This window comes from Carcharodon carcharias, chromosome 20, assembly GCF_017639515.1.
Source record: "Carcharodon carcharias isolate sCarCar2 chromosome 20, sCarCar2.pri, whole genome shotgun sequence".
Classification (NCBI taxonomy): domain Eukaryota; kingdom Metazoa; phylum Chordata; class Chondrichthyes; order Lamniformes; family Lamnidae; genus Carcharodon; species Carcharodon carcharias.
This window is the reverse complement of record NC_054486.1, coordinates 38189801-38205758: the sequence shown is the minus strand read 5'-3', so window position 1 is coordinate 38205758 and position 15958 is coordinate 38189801. Positions and strand designations below refer to the sequence as shown.

The 15958-nt window shown below is 44.1% G+C and overlaps 1 protein-coding gene across 1 annotated transcript in view; it reads right to left on the bottom strand.

Moving 5' to 3' along the window:
* Positions 1-15958, bottom strand: part of paplna (papilin a, proteoglycan-like sulfated glycoprotein) — a 499040-nt gene that overhangs the window by 151076 nt on the left and 332006 nt on the right. The gene's annotated exons all lie outside the window — the stretch shown is intronic.

Here is a 15958-nt window from a genome sequence, read left to right as displayed (position 1 = left end):
GCTGTCTCGATGGCTGGCTGGCTTTCATTACTTGCCATGCCATTTCCTAGCCGCATCCTTACGCCGGGTGCCATACTTAATGTGCATCTGCACGCACACCTTGAAGTGCTTCTAGCCCAGGACTACTGCAAAGGAAACAGGGCCCCGAAAGGCAAGAAGGCTGCAGCCCCATGATTAAGTGATGTGTCCCTTGAGTGCCTTTTGGATGCCGTGGAGGCTGGCCGTGATGTCCTTTATCCCAGCTGTGGCTGCAGGAGGGGCAGCAACATCACCACTCCAGCTTGGTAGGTGATGGCAGTGGCGATCAGTGCCAGTTCTGCACAGAAGAGGTCAGCCATCCAATGCAGATAGAGGATGAATGATCTCATCCATTTTGCCAGGGTCAAGCAACCATCTCATCACTCCAAACTCACACACTTACAACCCCATCATATATGCACTGGCATCTCACTCACTGCCAACTCAAGGGGCATCACCACTCACTCTCTCACACTCACCCTCACATCTCAATCTGGCCTCATCTCCTCTGGAGATTGCCCTCTCAGCCCTTACCACCTTGAGGCCACTTGCACAGATCAACTTGTGCCCCCACACACACTCTAGGATACCTTCCTTTGCCAGTACTGCCCTTGCCCTGCAGCCTCTTCCCTTGCCTGAGGCCACTTCTCCCCCTTCCCCAAGCAAGCCCTAGCCCTACAGCCATTGAAAAGCCACCTTATGGCTGGTCTGGTAGGTAGAGGCCTCTCCGTGAACTGCCCCCCCCCACCTAAAAGTGAGGTGGTGATGTCTGCAAAGCCTAGCGCTGATAACCATGAGCGCTGCCTGAAGCAAGGTAGGCAAACAAACCTCAAAGTCCTGCGCAAAGTGCAGCTTGCCAGGTGCACGTCGCTTATGTACAGTTGTGAAACATGTCGGTGTACAATCCTGCTGACATACTCAGATGATTCAGTACGGGGGTGATGATTCCAGCAAGCTGGGCTTATAATGATATGCAGATGTATTACAGTGAGGTTCCTGACGTCCAATAGAGAGAAAAGCGGTCCACCATTGACGGGCAGAGTGGACGATTGCAAACTGGTTTGCCGATGTCTTGAAACCGATTTTTGTCCTTCTTGCCATACTGTCCGCTCACACCGCCAAACATGCCAATGCCAACGGGCACTGAAAATTCTGCTCCTTATCTCCACCAACCACAAGGCCCAAGTCAGAAGTGTGGTGGAATACTTGCCTGGATGAGTGTAGTTCCAACAACACTCACAAAGGCCAACATCATCTAGGACAAAGCAGCCCGCTTGATTGGCACCCCATGCACCACATTCAACACTCAATCCCTCCACCATGGATGCTCAGTGGCAGCAATGTGTACCATATACAAGATTCACTGCAGCAATTCACCAAGGTTCCTTTGACAGAACCTTCCAAACCCATGACCTCTACCACTAAGAAAGATATAGATGCATGGGAAGACCACCACCTGCAAGTTCCCCTCCATGGCACACATCATCCTGATTTGGAACCATATCGCTGTTCCTTCACTGTCGCTGGATAAAGATCCTGGATCTCTCTTCCTAACAGCACTGTGGGTGTACCTACACCACATGGACTGCAGCGGTTCAAGAAGGCAGCTCACCACTGCCTTTTCAAGTGCAATTAGAGATAGGCAATAAATAGTGGCCCAGCCTGTGAAAAAAATGAAAAAAAACACAGGCAGATTGGATGATGATTTGAATTTAGCTCCTAGTTTTTATTCTGTCAATAAGATTCACCTAGTGCTTAAATTCAGTGAGGTTGGAATTGAAAGATATTTTGCCTCCTTTGATAAAATTGCTAAAGCTAGCTTGGCCACAAGAGGCATGGATCATTCTGTTACAAAGTGTTTTGGTAGAAAACACATTGGATGTTTATTTAAGCCTTTCGAATGAACAATCTGCAAATTATGATACTGTTAAGACTGTGGTACTTAACGCAAATGAGCTGATCCTAGAAGTTGTAGATTAAAAATATCTGAGGAAAAGACAGAATCAAATGTTTGTAGAATTTAGGGAAAGGAAATGATTTTTGACTGTTGGTCTCATTCAATGAAAATTGAACAGAATTTTGAAAATGTGAGGGAGATGTTGTTAATGGGGGAGTTTAAAAATAGTATTCCAGTAGGAAGTGGATCACACCTAGAGGACCATAAAGTCTCTAATATAAAGGAAGTCACCGTTTTGGCTGATAGTTATGATTTAACTCACAAATACCTTGGTGGCAACAAAGCATTGTTTGTAAATCCACACAGGAGCTGAAGAGACAGAGAAACTGGTAATGAGCAAGTGGAGGAGATAGCAAAATTGAAGAGGCAGATGCTCTCCAAGGTGGTCAAAAGATATTGTAGAGGGTAGGAAGAGAACAACATGTTTTCATTGTCATAACTTTGGACATTTAAAAGCACATTTTTGGAAATTGAAATCAAAACAGGTAGCCTTAGTAAGGTTGACTAGGTTTTCTCAAGAGAATGCCACATCAGGGAAGGAAGCTTGTTAGAAACCAATACTGTTGTTATGTTCCTTCTGTCGGGTTGCTTTGCTCGCGAACACGGTTGCACGCCTATCTACCGGTGGGTGAGTTGGTAAACAATATACTACAGACACAGAGACCAATATAAGATGAAGCATATGCTGTTTATTTACACAAGTCACAGAGCATTAACATAGTGTTTGCTTCTCAAATCAGGTCCAAACTACTGATTAACATTAGCCTGCGCTACACAGCAATTGGGTAATACAGTCATGTGGTCAATATGCTCACATTCTCTTATTGCACCTCAGGTTAGCATATTCCTTCCCCTTTATTCAAAAGTACAATTTACAATCTTTACAATGTATCATCTATTTACATAAATAAACTATTTACAAATTCCATCTCTCCAGAGGCTTCTACAAATATGTCAAACATTAGATGGTTTATCCGCGGCCTCCCTCTCAGCAGTCATCTGTCCGCTAGGCTTTCCAGTAGGAATCTGTAAATTAGTTTGTCTCTTCGACTCCCTCACGCTCAACGGATCTTACAGGTACTTCCAAACCAAGTGGAGTTCCTTCCATATGTGGTGTAGACTCCAACAGAAACGTTTGGCGCATCCTTTCTTGTAGATCTGTTTCCTTTCTCTTGAGGTGATGTACGTGTCTCCTAATTATCCGACCTTCGACTGATAAATGACAGGACAGGGGTCCTGTCACAGCACTAACTTCATCTAATAGCCATTTGGGCATATCTCCAAAGTTCTTTGCAAAAACTGTGAGTCCAACAACTGTGGTAATCATGTCCATTTTTCTGGGCCTCCTGGCTTCTCTCTACCCGCCCTCCTAAATTCAGCCTTATGAGACTCAAACGTGTGCTGAAATGTCTCTTCAGTAATAACTGTGCGAGGGCAATACTGGTGGTCGTGTGTGGCGTATTTCTATAGCTGAGTCGGAAACATAATAATCTAGTTGCAACAGAGTCTCCATTCAGTTTTCTCATTCTGAACTTGAAGGTCTGGACTGCCCTCTTGGTTAAACCATTGGATGCAGGGTGGTATGGCGAGGTCTTAACGTGTGTTATACCATTGAGACTTGTAAATCTTTGGAATCCTCTGCTAGTGAATGCGGTTCCATTATCAGGCACTATTATCTCAGGTAACCCGTGTATCACAAAACTCTGACACAATCTGTCTATGGTGACGGCAGAGGTGGGTGATCTCACCTCATACACATCCGTCCACTTCGAGTGAGCGTCTATAACCAAGAGGAATGAAACAATGTTGTTACCAAATAAAATTCCCCACGTAGTCAACCTGGAGGTGGACCCATGGCTTCCTGGTCATTCCCAGGGATGCAGTGGAGCCAAAGGCGGCAATTTCTGTACCGGAATGTAGCTCTTGATTAAGCTTTCGATTTCTGTGTCCATCCTTGGCCACCATAAGTAACTATGCACCAACATTTTCATTCTAGAAGTGCCAGGGTGAGCTCTATGCAATTTAGTCAATATTGTCTGTCTTCCTCTCAGAGGCACAATGACTCTCATTCCCCACAGCAAGATGCCATTTTGGGAGGTGAGCTTGTATCTCCCATTAAAGTAGGGCTTCATTTTGTCAGACTTTGGCTTGTTAGACCATCCCTGAAAGACTTGATCCCTGATGTGAGACAAAGCTAGATCACAGTCTGTCCACTCTCTGATCTGTTTGGCACGTGCTGGTGACAAATCCAGATAGTTTAATAACAAGACAAGTTCTTGTGGAATTGGGGCATTCACAGTGCTGTCTTTTAGAAGTAATCAGTTCAGTGTGTCAGCATTTGTAATCTGGCTCCCGGGCAGGTGGATAAAAGTATATTTGTAAGCAGCTAGAATCAGTGCCCACCTTTGGATGTATGCTGAGGCAATTGGGGATATTGCCTTATCTTCCCTGAACAAGCCTAGTAGTGGCTTGTGATTGAATACAATGGTGAAGTGGTGACCATGGATGTATTGGTGGAACTTCTTAAATGTCAAATACAATGGATAAGCCTTTTATCTCTATTTGTGTGTATCTTCGTTCAGCCTCACTGAGTGCTCTTGAAACATAACCAATGCGCCATTCAGAGCCATCCGATGGGAGGGTACTGTCCCTACTCTGTAAGGGGATGCATTGCAGATTAAAATTAATTCTGTCTTTGGGTTGAAATGTACCAACAGGGCCAATGACTGTAACAACTACTTTACTGTGGTAAAAACCTGTTGTTGTGGAGCTTGCCATGTCCACCTGTGGTTTTTCTTGAGTAACCCATATAATGGAGCCAGTACTGTCAACAAATTTGGGAGAAAACGGCCATAATAGTTAATCATTCCAATGAAGGCCTTGAATTCTGTGGCATTTTTTGGTGCTAGCACCTCACGAATAGCTCTCACCTTGTCTTCTACTGGGTGAAGGCCCTGCGTGTCGAACCTATGACCCAGGTAAACCACTTCTTTTGCTTGGAAGGTACATTTTTCTCTTTTCAAATGTACTCTGGCTAGTGAAAAATGCTTCAATACCTATTCCAGATTAGCCAGGTGTTATTCAACAGTTAGTCCTGTTACTAGGACATCATTGAGACAAACCACAACACCTGGTAGACCTTGAAGTAAATTTTCTATTGTCTGTTGGAAAATGGCACAAGCCGATGAGACTCTGAAGGGTAACCTGGTATACTGCTATAAACCCCTATGTGCCTTGATAGTCACAAAATCCCGAGAGGCCTTTCCTACCTCAACTTGCTGAAGAGTATGTCTCATGCCGAGTTTCATATATGCCATTCCCCCTGCCAGCTTGGAGTACAATTCATCAATTTTTGGTATAGGATGCCTGTCAAGTCTGGCCACTTTGTTAACAGTCAACTTGTAGCCTCTGCATATTTTCACACTCTGGTCAGGCTTTAGTACTGGAACTATAGGTGCTGCCCATTCAGAAAATTGTACAGGTTGTAAGGCTCCTAACCTTTCCAGCCTGTCTAATTCAACATCAACTTTCTCTCATAATGCACTGGGGACTGGTCTCACCTTCAAGTTTCTGGGGGTTGCCCCAGGATCCACATGGATTTTAGCTTGTAGCCCCTGAATCTTCCCAAGCTCTTTCCTGAACACAGAGGCATATTTCTGTAATAATTCTTGCAGATCTTTCATTCCGAGTTGGGCAATCTCGGTCCACTCCAACGTTATTTCCTTAAGCCAATTCCAACCAAGAAAACTTGGACCCTCCCCTGCTACCATTATCAGGGGTAAATTAACAGATTGGCTTCCATCCTGTACTGGAACCTTGCATATGCCTCTAACTCATATGTCTTCAGCAGCATATGTCTTTAATTTAGCATCTAATTTTCCAGATTTAGTGAGTGGCCTCCTCCATTCAGATATTTGAACGTATGTTCCACTATAACTGTCATGGATGCCCCTGTGTCCACTTCCATTGGGCTGGGTTTCTTGTTGACTTCCACTGTCACGTAGGTTGGCTCTGTTTTACTCATTTTTAAGTTGTGCAGTGAGTAAATATCTGACCCTGCTTCTTCTGGTTCCTCTATTATGTGGATTTCATGATTACTATCTTTTAGTTTAAAATTTTGTATCAATCTGTCTTTACAATAATATGCCCATTGCGATGGCAGTAGAAACACTCGATTCTTTTAAATTGTCATTCATTTGCAGTCTGTCTGGTTCCATTTCTGCCATTACTAATGTTGGTTTCCTCTGTTAAACCATTGCTTTTTTCTGGTCTGTTAATGGTGGCTGTTTCCTGCCTTTCTGCGGAACCCAGGGTTTCCACACCATTTCCAATTGGTGCTTCCCTCTCGACGTGATGGACAGTGCCATTTTGTGCTCCCTTGATTGCTTCTGAATCCCTGACTATGCTTGCCATTGCGAATGCCAACTCCAATGCCTTTCTGAAGTCTAAATCCATTTCTGACAACAACCTTTTTTGAGTGGCGTCTTCGTTGATCCCACAAACTAATCGGTCTCTTAACATGTCGTTAATTGACATCCCGAACTCACAGTGCTCTGTCAATTGTTTTAAGGCTGCTACATAGCAAGCAACTGTCTTTCCAGGGGCGTGACACCTCGTAATAAATTTAAAATGCTACATTGCTACCAAGCGTTTCAGCTGAAAGTGGCTTTTCACAAGATTCACCAAGTCATCAAAGCTCCTGGAATCTAGGGTATTGGGTGCCATTAAACTACGAATCAGGTTGTATGTTTTACGGCCACACGTCAATAAGAGAATCGCTCGCTTCTTCTCCTTCCCCAATATGTTATTGTCCAAAAAGAAGAATGTAAGGCGTTCAGTATAATGTGACCAATCATTGGTGGTCTCATCAGACGGTTCGATGAGGCCAAACTGTGGCATACTGGAGGGAGATAACTTTGATGGCTATGGGGAAGGCTGTACTTACATTTGGCCTGCAACACACAGCTGCTTCGCTTCAGTGGAATTTTCATGGCATTCCTTGGTGTTGTTGACTGGTCATGTTTTGCCTCATTACTAGTTGTTATGTTCCTTCTGTTGGGTCGCTTTGCTCGCGAACATGGTTATCTACTGGTGGGTGAGTGGGCAAATAATATACTGCAGACACAGAGACCAATATAAGATGAAGCACATGCTGTTTATTTACACAAGTCACAGAGCATTAATACATGTGCGCATCTCAAACCAGACCCTATTCCAAACTACTGATTAACATTGTAGCCCGCGCTACACAGCAATTGGGTAATACAGTCATGTGGTCAATCTGCTCACATTCTCTTAAAGGTGTATTGCACCTCAGATTACCACAACCATCTAATATATTTACCATGGGGGTTAGTAGGGACTTCAGGGATTATGAAGGTTTTATAGTTGAAGGGGCTATCATTTCATTATTTTTCCAAGGAAGGGCCCAAAATGATTGGTTTCCTGAGAGATACCGGTTCAACGCGAAGCCTGGTGTTAGTAAAAAAATTTAGACTTTTCTTCAAAAAGGTCTCTGAATAAAAATGTATTGATACAGGGTATTGATGGGAGGTGTCTGCCTATCACATTGTGTAGAGTGAATTTAGACTGTGTTTTAATGAAGGGATCTATTATTGTTGGTGCTGTGTCTAAATTCCCAACTAATCATGTGGCTTTTACATTGGGGAATGATATCACTGCGGGGTTAGGGTTTTGCCAACACCTGCAGCAGAATCAACAAAAGAGCCTAATTTCAAATTGTTTCAAATTGAAATCTTTCCCCAGGAAGAACTAAAACCTCAAAGAAACCCAGAAGGTTGACTGACACCTGAACTGAATTAAAAATGCCTGCTGGTGTTGACACACAGAATGCAGCAGTGGGAATACAGGAAAAATGGACAAATTAAAAAGGCCATTACAAAACCCCAAAGTGATTGGGATGATGTTATTTGTGAGGTGTTTGAAATACTCAGTGTTGGAACTTAAAGTGATGGTCCAAAAATGAAGAAGCTATCAACACCACTCAAAAATAATTAAACAAGACTTACTCTGATTAGGATCAAGAAAAACTGAAGGACTACAAACTGTTTAAAGAACAGACCAAACAGGAATATCAAGCCATTCTGCTCCAATATAAAAAAAACATTTAAATGGTATTCTTGAAGTGGCTAAGGAAGATTGTGACCAACAAAGGAACAACTTGTTTGCAAAATAAGAAGCCATTTTGGACTTGCTATCTTAAAAAGAGAATCAAAAGTATTTAAGTCTGGAAAATGGGCTTAAAAATCAAGATATGTCTGCAATTGAGCAAGAGGAAGATGGTTTAACTGTGGAATTAATTGGGGCATTCATTTCAGACTTAAACATGAAAAACTTATAAACATGGAGGACAGTAAAGTTCAGAGGTAAACTGTCAACAGATTGATTCCAGGATTGTTCTTGAAACTTCACATGTGGACAAAAATGATGAGTCTACTTCTACAGGAAAAACTTTGGATTACAATTATTGTGAGAAGAGAATGTTTAGGAAGTACCACAGAAGAAACATAATTGGATGGTTACAGATTCAACAACATAATGTTGTCAAGATAGGTTTGTATGTAGACCACGGAGGGGATTGGGTACTGTTATCTGCATTGCATGTGATTAGATAGTTGTTAAAATGTATAACATTTTATTATAGTATATTTTTATAGTACTAATATTATATATAGTATTTTTGATGGTATAAATGAAAACACACCATGATGGTGATGAATTTTCATTTTTCCCTGGGGGAAGGCAATAGGAATGTGACATTTCATGATTCATATGTTTTAGGAATATAACTTTTAGTTTGGGGATTGAATTGTTTTAATGTAAGATAAATGAAGGCTCCTGGTTTGAGAAGCTTATAAACAAACCTAGAGTAATTGCAATTCAAAGGGTGGCCTGTGTTTATTCAATAAGATCAGAGTTGGCAGTGGGAAAAGAACTACACAATGGGTGACCCCTTTCTGAGTTTCTTAGTGTTGACGAGATGCCTATAGATCTCTCAAAAAGGGTTTCTTTTCTCTTATTTGTTGATGGCATGTGGGCATCGCTGCCTAGATCAGAATTAATACCAGCATTAATTGTCCATTGCCACTTACCCTTAAGAAGGTGGTAGTGAACTGCCTTCTTGAACTGCTGCAGTCTATGTGGTGCATGTACACCCACGTGCTGTTAGGGAGGGAGTTCCAGGATTTTGACCCAGCAACAGTGAAGGCACGGCAATATATTTCCAAGTCAGGATGGTGAGTGGCTTAGAGGGAACTTCCAGGTGGGGGTGCTCCCATATATGTGCTTCCCTTGTCCTTCTAGATGGTAGTGGTAATGGGTTTTAAAGGTGATTTCTAAAGGAGGCTTGGTGAGTTCTTGCAGTGCATCTTGTAGATGCTACACACTGCTGCCACTGTGCTTCGGTGGTGGAAAAAATGAATATTTCTGGATGGGGTGCCAATCAAGGGGCTGCTTTGTCCTGGATGGTGTCAAGCTCCTTGAGTGTTGTTGGAGCTGCACTCATCCAGGCAAGTGGGGAATATTCCATCACAGTCCTGATTTGTGCCTTGAAGATGGTGGACAGACTTTGGGGAGTCAGGAGGTGAGTTACTCGTCACACGATTCCTAGCCTCTGACTTTCTCCTGTAGCCATGGTATTTATATGGCTAGTCCAGTCAGTTTCTGGACAATGATAACCCCCAGGATGTTGATAGTGGGAGATTCAGTGATGCGGGTAATGCATTGAATGTCAAGGGGTGATGGTTAGATTCTCTCTTGTTTGGGGATGGTCATTGCCTGGCAGTTATGTGGCACGAATGTTACTTACTACTTGTCAGCCCAAGCCTGGATATTGTCCAGGATCTTGCTGCATTTGGACATGGACTCCTTCAGTATCTGAGGAGTTGCGAATGGTGCTGAACATTGTGCAATCATCAGCAAACATCCCCATTTCTGACCTTATGATGGAAGGAAGGTCATTGATGAAGCAGCTGAAGATGGTTGGACCTGAGGACACGACCCTGAGGAACTCCTGCGGTGATGTCAAGGAACTGAGATGACTGACCTCCAACAAACATAACCATCTTCCTTTGTGCTAGGTATAACTCCAAACAGCGAAGAGTTTTCCCCTGATTCCTACTGATCCCAATTTTGATAGAGCTCCATCTTGTCACACTCGGTCAAATGCTGCCTTGATGTCAAGGGTAGTCACTCTCACCTCACCTCGGGAGTTCAGCTCTTTTGTCCATGTTTGAACCAAAGGCTGTAATGAGGTCAGGAGTCAAGTAAGCCTGTCGGAACCCAAACTGAAAGCCAGTGAGCAGGTTATTGCTAAGCAAGTGCCGCTTGATAGAACTGTTGATGACCCCTTCCATTACTGATGATCGAGAGTAGACTGATTGTGATTGGCCAGGTTGGATTTGTCCTGCTTTTTGTGTACAGGACATACCTGGGCAATTTTCCACATAGCCGGGTAGAAGCCAGTGTTGTTGCTGTATTGGAACAGTTTAGCTAGGGGCGCGGCAATTTCTGGAGCAAAAGTCTCCAGTACTATTGCCGGAATATCGTCAGCACCCATAGCCTTTGCAGTATCCAGTGCCTTCAGCCGTTTCTTGACTTCAAATGGAGTGAATCAAATTGGCTGATGACTGGCATCTGTTATGCTGGGGACCTCCGGAGGAGGCCGAGATGGATCCTCCACTCAGCACTTCTGGCTGAACATTCTTGCAAACGCTTCAGCCTTATCTTTTGTAAGATGTACTGGGCTCCCCAGTCATTGAGGATGGAGATATTTGTGGAGCCTCCTCCTCCAATAAGGTGTTTAATTGTCCACCACCATTCACAGTTGGATGTGGTAGGACTGCAGGGCTTAGATCTGTCTATCATTTGCTGCTTATGCTATCCTGTGTTATAGCTTCACCAGGTTGACACCTCAGTTTTAGGTATGCCTGGTGTTGCTCCTGGCATGCCCTCCTGCTCTCTTCATTGAAGCAGTGCTAATCCCCTGGTTTAGTGGTAATGGTGGAGTGGGGGAATATGCGGGCCTGAGTTTACAGATTGTGGTTGAGTACAATTCTGCTGCTGCTGATAGCCCACAATCATGGATGCCCAGACTGGAATTGTTAGATCTATGCAAAATCTATCCCATTTAGCACAGTGGTAGTGCCACACAACACGATGGAGGGTATCCTCAGTGTGAAGATGGGACTTTATCTCTGCAAGGACTGTGTGGTGGTCACTCCTACCGATACTGTCATGGACAGATGCATCTGCAGCAGGCAGGTTGATGAGGATGAGGTCAAGTATGTTTTTCCCTCTTGCTGATTCCCTCACCATCTGTCTAGCAGCTGTGTCCTTTAGGAATTGGCCAGCTCGGTCAATAGTAGTGCTACCGAGCCACTCTTGGTGATGGACATTGAAATCCCCCATCCAGAGTACATTCTGCACCCTTGCCAGCCTCAGTGCTTTCTCCAAGTGGTGCTCAACAGCACTGATTCATAAGTGGAGTGGAGGGGGGGAGGGGAAGTATGTGGTAATCAGCAGGAGGTTCCCTTGCCCATGTTTGAACTGATGCTATGAGACTTAAGTGATCCAGAGTCGATGTTGAGGACTCCCAGGGCAACTCCCTCCCAACTGCATACCACTGTGCTGCCACCTCTGTCCTACCGGTGGGACAGGACATACCCAGGGATGGTGATGGTGGTGGCTGGAACATTGTCCGTAAGGTATGATTCCATGAGTTTGACTATGTCAGGCTATTGCTTTACTATACTAATCTTTGAGACAGCTCTCCCAATTTTGGCACTAGCCCCCAGATGTTAGTAAGGAGGACTTTGCAAGGTCGACAGGGCTGAGTTTGTTGTTGTTTGTTTCTGGTGCTAGGTCAATGCTGGGTGGTCCATTTGGTTCCATTCCATTTAAATTATTCATATGGTTTTCAGAACTAAGGAAACGTTTGGGAATTGGAGATAATCGGTTTAAATCTCTATCTGGGACATCTAAGGAATGCCACGTTGCCGTGATGATAGATTGCCAAGAGGTTTTTTTTTCTCTTTTTGGTATTGGGTTTAGCTGTGTGATTTCTCACAGAGGCATTCAGATGAAGCCTGGAAGTGACTTTCAGACAAGCAAAGACAGAATCTCTCAGGACCTGTGGACCAGTAGCAAAAGTTGTTTCTGAATTGGACTCACTAAGCAAGAATGCGATGAGGCCCTGCTTGAGCTAGAGTGTCCACAATTGTGAAGAGTTGGAGAGTTGTCGAATCTGATGCTGATGGAAGGACTCCAAGAAATCTCATATCTCAGAGAATAGTGGTAACACTGAGGAGGATCAAATTGAATCCCTGAGAGCTGTGGCACACCTTGGTTTACTCCCAGGAGAAATGAAAGAACTCTCGAGATCCTGTCAAGTATAGGGGAACTCTTGGGTGGAGATAAAAGTAGAACAAGGAGTGGGCTGTTGAGATTTACTGGTGTTAAACGTAAGTGTTTACGAAACATAGTGTTAAGTTAGTAATATTTGCCTTGTTTAACTCTTGTATAATAAAATATTTTTTTCAAAATGTGAGAATGTGTGGCATAATTCTGTCCGTTAATAATTGGGAGTTCAAACTTCTTTCTAAAAGTTACTGGTTTTCACTGAGAACACAAGTGACAAACGAATTCCCTGCTAGAAGTAACTCTTTCGAGTACAAACCCATTTCCATCTGTTTCAGATGAAGTTACATTGTTTCATAGTTTGCCATTGTGAGATTTGGACTCTTGGTAATCTTTTAAATCTTTTAAATTTTGGACTCTTAATCTTGGGGTTACAAACCCAGTACCATAACCACTTGGCTATTTAGGCCAAGCTCCCTGCTAGAAGTAGTTGCTTGGATAGTTAATTAGGTAGCTAGTTAGAACTGGCTCCCTAATCAGCAGGGCCTTTCTCAGGTCTCTGGCATTCCAATTAATATATATATATAATATATATATATATATATACAGAATGTCTTGCTAATGCCCAAAGTAAGTAGCATAAAGTCCAGCTCTGACAGGCAGAGAGCTTAATTTGGGGAATTTGGTAAGTGGAGAATTCAGTGCAGTGAGGGAAGAGATGCTGTTTCTGGTCTTTTACAGAACAAGCAGTGAGCTGATGGAAGACAGCGAGTTCTCACAGCTGATGCCCAGAGGCATTAATTCCTCACAGGCGCCCAGGATATTTCCTCATAACCACACAGGGTATTCCCCACCCAGACACAGGAAATTCCCCACACCTACAGGAAGTCCCTCACATGCAAAAAGATGTTCCTCACATGCGTACAGGTCTTTCTCACACAGCACAGGAAAATTACCCACAAGCACACAGGAAATTCTCACATATCCCAGCACCAGACACTAGGGAAAGAATCGAAAATGGGTTGCTAGATTCCACAGTAACAATGAACGCTTACTGATGTCTCTGAGAAACAAGAATCCAATCCAGTTCTATTTCTTTATTAATTTTCTTCCTGTGAAGGACCATTCTATATACCAGCAACTACATGTAGAAGGTAATTTGTTAACTGGGACTAACATGTAATTCCCTACATAAATGGGGACACTAGGAGCACTCTTCCTATTGGTCAAGAGTTGCAAATCTTGGGTTAGAAGTTGTTAGTTGTGTTGATCCAGGTGCACATACTTGGGCTAAATGTTGCAAAGCTACCAACAAAAAGGGTATAGGGATGCATCACTGAGGTCTTTGTACTTTCCAAGGGTTAACATTTGTCACAGGACACTTGCTGGGGGGCATTTGTCTGGGGAGAGAGTTAGGAGTAGTGTACTTGGTGGTAAATTACTTGCCAGTGGTAGGGTATTGCTAGGAAGTTGGCATTTGTGAAGGATGTTGCTAGTCAACGGGTATTTGTCTCAGGTTGAGTGATTGCCATAGGAACCCAGTATTAGGCTTAGTTAGTGACTAACGTAACTGGGCATAGAGCCAAGGATTTCCATAAGAATTAGGTATTGGAGATCAGTGGATCTAGCACAGACAAGATTGCCAGGACTAAAGTAAGACTGAATAGAAAACATAAAACCACTTAGCTACCGAGGAATCGTTCAGTCAGTTAAAGTCCACCCTAACAGAATCGGTAGTAAAGCACCGTCTTAGTCATTTTGGGAAAGTCACAGGGCGGAATCATCCCAGATTTGCACTAAATGTGATATGGGCGGGAAAAATGACGTTTTACACTCTGGCGACTTTTCATGCCGTATCATCCTAATCATGCATTTATCATGCATTCCCAGGAAACACGCAATTTTGCTCTCATTTTCCTGCCATGCCATCACCTCGCCACTTCATCAAGCCGGGTGCCACATTTAAAGTGCAGCCCTGGGCACCTCTCACTGCTTCCAGCCTAGGACTGCTGCAAAGGAAACATAGCCCCGAAAGGCAAGAGGACTGCAGCCCCCCAGTTAAGTAACGCAGCCCTCGAACACATTTTGGATGCTGTGGAGACCTGCCATGATGTCCTCTACACCCACTCTGGCCACAGGAAGGGCAGCAAAATTATAATTCTGGCTTGGTAGGCAATGGCAGAGGTGGTCAGTGCCAATGCACAGAAGAGGTTGGCCATCCAATGAAGATAGAGGATGAATGATCTTATCTGTGCTGTCAGATAACCATCTCATCACTCTAAACATACACACTCAAGCCCATCACATATTCACTGGCATCTCACTCACTGCCAGCTCAAGGGACATCACCACTCACTCTCTCACACAAACCCTTACATCTCCATCTGGCCTCATCTCCTCTGGAGACTGCCTCCACAGCCCTCACCACCTTGAGGCCATTTGCACAGATCAACTTGTGCCCTCACACACACCCTGGGATACCCCCCCTTCCCCAGTACAGCCCTTGCCCTGCAGCCTCTTCCCTTGCCTGAGGCCAATTCTCCCCTTTCCCCAAGGAAGCCCTAGCCCTGCAGCCATTGAAAAGGCACCCCTGCCTTATGGATGGTCAGGTAGGGAGAGACCTGCCCATGAGCCCTGCTAAAAATGATGTGGTGCTGTCTGTGAAGCCTGGCACTGATGACCATGCTGCCCAAAGCAAGGTAGGCCTTACCTGCCAAACCTCATGTCCCAAGCAAAGTGCAACTCACCAGGTGCACGTCACTTACGTATGTATGAAACACGTCGGTGTACAACCCGCTGACATGCTCCAATGATCCAGCATGGGGAGGATGATTCTTACTAGCTGGACTTATAATGATATGCAGATGTATTACAACGAGAATCCTGATTTCCGACGCTGGGAAACACGGACCGCCATTGACAGGCAGAGCGGATGATTGTAAACTGGTTTCACGGCATCATGAAACTGAGTTTTGGCCTTCACACTATATTGTATGCTCATGCCGCTGAACATGCCCACCGCCAACAGGCACAAAAAATTCCACCCACAGTCTTTCACCAGGATTTTCCCCTCGGTGATTTTGGGGCGGGGCCCACTCATCAAGGGGAAAATGACACGGGATGACGTTGGGAGGAATCCCCGACATCATCCCAGTACATATAAATCTTCAGGAAGGCGGGCAGAGACCGAAATCAGCTGTCCGCCCACTAATTAAAGCCATTGACAGGCTAAGTAACCTTGTTAAAGACCCTGCCCGTCCAAGCTTAAGGTTGGCGGGCAGGCCAGGAGCCCCAGCCGTCTCCAGATTATTCATGAAACTTCATCCACTGGCGGGATGAAGTTTCATGTCCATTTTAAAAAAATTTAACAAACTTTATGTGTTTCTTATTAACATGTCCCATCTCGTGTGGCAATGTCACATGAGGGGGACATGTTAATAATTTTAATATTTCTCTATCTTTTGACTTTTTCTGACCTGTCAGTAAGCTCCCTGAGACAGCACTTTGCCTCAGGGAGCAGTGCGCTTTTTCTCTGTGTAGCAGAGGTCCTGTTTACCTGCTCCAGTGGATGTTGAAAGATTCCACTGGACATATCAAACAATAGCA